This window comes from Macrobrachium nipponense, chromosome 34 (assembly GCF_015104395.2).
Source record: "Macrobrachium nipponense isolate FS-2020 chromosome 34, ASM1510439v2, whole genome shotgun sequence".
Lineage (NCBI taxonomy): Eukaryota > Metazoa > Arthropoda > Malacostraca > Decapoda > Palaemonidae > Macrobrachium > Macrobrachium nipponense.
This window is the reverse complement of record NC_061095.1, coordinates 42,004,552-42,006,611: the sequence shown is the minus strand read 5'-3', so window position 1 is coordinate 42,006,611 and position 2,060 is coordinate 42,004,552. Positions and strand designations below refer to the sequence as shown.

The following is a 2,060-nucleotide window of genomic DNA, read 5'->3' as shown; positions in this document are numbered from 1 at the left end:
CGACGTATGATAACCCAAACGGTTTGCTTTATTTTTCGAAAAAAATTCCGCAGGTGCAATCAAAGCAGTATCACCACAGATTATATACACTTGGAGTGACAACAGGGGGAAAATGCATTCTTTTCCAATTTACAATTGGTCCCCCTAATGAAAATCATTCCCAATTTGGGCCCAATGGAAGCCCTGGAATGGGGAAGAAAGCTTCCCAATTGAACCCCTTGAGAAGGCGAGTGCAGGGCTTCATTAATTTTATCCGGTATCAATAACATTCATCAATTGCAATTCATGTGTGTCGAGGAACATGATCTTGCATGGCCTATAAACACAATTGTCTTTTGTTCCTCTATTTGTTGGTTTCGCTCTATCCATTTTTTATGATGTACAGAGGATAATTCATCATAAAGACGTCTTTCATAAGTAGTTGGGGGGATACAAAAAAATAAAGATAGGAAAAAAAGAGATAAGTATATCTTAGTTTAACCAGACCACTGAGCTGATTAACAGCTCTCTTAGAGCTGGTCCGAAGGATGAGATATTTTTATGTGGCTAGGAACCAATTGGTTACTTAGCAACGGGACCTGTAGCTTATTGTGAGATCCGAACCACACCAAAAAATTGGTTTCTATCACCAGAGATAAATTAATAGTTTAGTAATTGTTACCATAAACCTTATTTTCCACTGGGGACGTATGGAAACTTTATTTCTATGAGTCTAATACCTGCGATGCTTCCAGGTATGTGTAGTGGCTTACGTAGTTCCTTCCACTTATACCTTCCTTGACTAAGTGAATACGACAGTGGCCTAGTATTCACTGAAATTTGCTTCAAATTGATAAGCAGGAGATTGTTGATCATTTCCAAGCAAATGTGTCTGTTTCTAATGAATGCATCATTAAGCAGATCTCACTGAGGGTGTAAAATCAAGTGGGTGTTGCGCTATCCTCTACATTTGTCTTATGTGGCTGAATACTTACAACATTTGTATGGTGCGTCACTAAAAGGCAATTCACAGGGTGTCATCATTATCATTTCACTTAACAGCACCACAAGAGACCAACAGTAGACGAACTAATACAGGAGACGACAGTATATATAAAAAATACAGTTGACTGATCATTGCAGAAGTAGTATCAGTCAGTTACAGAGACCTACCCTAAACGTCCAGAAAGTATCACATTGCGCCCACCAGTAGATAAAAGGAGTTGGACGAGTAGACCCTGATGCAAGTAGCAAGAAGAAATTTGCAAAAAACATTGAAGACTGGTTATTTGGCTTACCCAAAAATCACAATAGTCGATCAGGAGACAGTATGCTTGTCTATCAGTGTTTAATTTGGAGAAATATACATGATGTCACTGTGTGTATAATTTGTATTTAAAGTATGAAAATTAGGTTTTAAAACTATTCAGTACCTGAGGCAGTGAAAAGATGGATTTGGAGAGGGTGGACGGCAAGGTGAAAGAAAGGAGGTTGGGAATGGAGGTTACTAGGTTAAGAGGCTCACTGTGGGTGCAGCCATGAGCTGAAGGAATGCTGCAAGCAACCCTTAGGAATACTTTCAATGCATCACGTGATGTATCTCTAATGGCAGTAACCACCTAAGGCTTAACTTTCTAATCGCATGTGACAATAAATACCATTGTGCTCGGCACATGGATTCAGTTGTAGCTTCACCTAAGGACGAAGCAAGTTCCATCCGTGGGTTTGTAAATAAACCAGTGGCAAATTCAGATTCGGTTGCTTTTATAGAAAAAAAAAATCCCTGATGTTATGAAGAATAACGGATGAAAAGGAAGTAACAGTGAACAACAAGCGAACTATACTGTGCAGTGGATAATTTGTACAAATAAATAGCGGTGAGGTAAAGTTATAAGACGATACAATTAATTGTATTATAACATACAGTTTGTCAAGCAGAAAAATGAAAAATTAAAAAAGGCTATTATGTTATTGTGTGAATACGCGCCAGATCTTATATAATGCAGTCTCATTTTTCAGTTCATTTTTTTAGGATAAAGTTTTCACTTTTATTTAATTGAATGCAGGCTGGTGATATTAAC

General features: G+C 37.8%; 2 protein-coding genes across 2 annotated transcripts in view; one reads left to right on the top strand and one right to left on the bottom strand.

Moving 5' to 3' along the window:
* LOC135208021 (sodium-coupled monocarboxylate transporter 2-like) overlaps positions 1–2,060 on the bottom strand; it is a 51,433-nt gene that overhangs the window by 16,901 nt on the left and 32,472 nt on the right. The gene's annotated exons all lie outside the window — the stretch shown is intronic.
* LOC135207738 (sodium-coupled monocarboxylate transporter 2-like) overlaps positions 1,550–2,060 on the top strand; it is a 15,238-nt gene continuing 14,727 nt past the window's right edge. The window contains exon 1 of the mRNA XM_064239564.1: positions 1,550–1,861. The gene's annotated coding sequence lies outside the window, so the exon portion shown is untranslated. The remainder of the gene's footprint in view (positions 1,862–2,060) is intronic.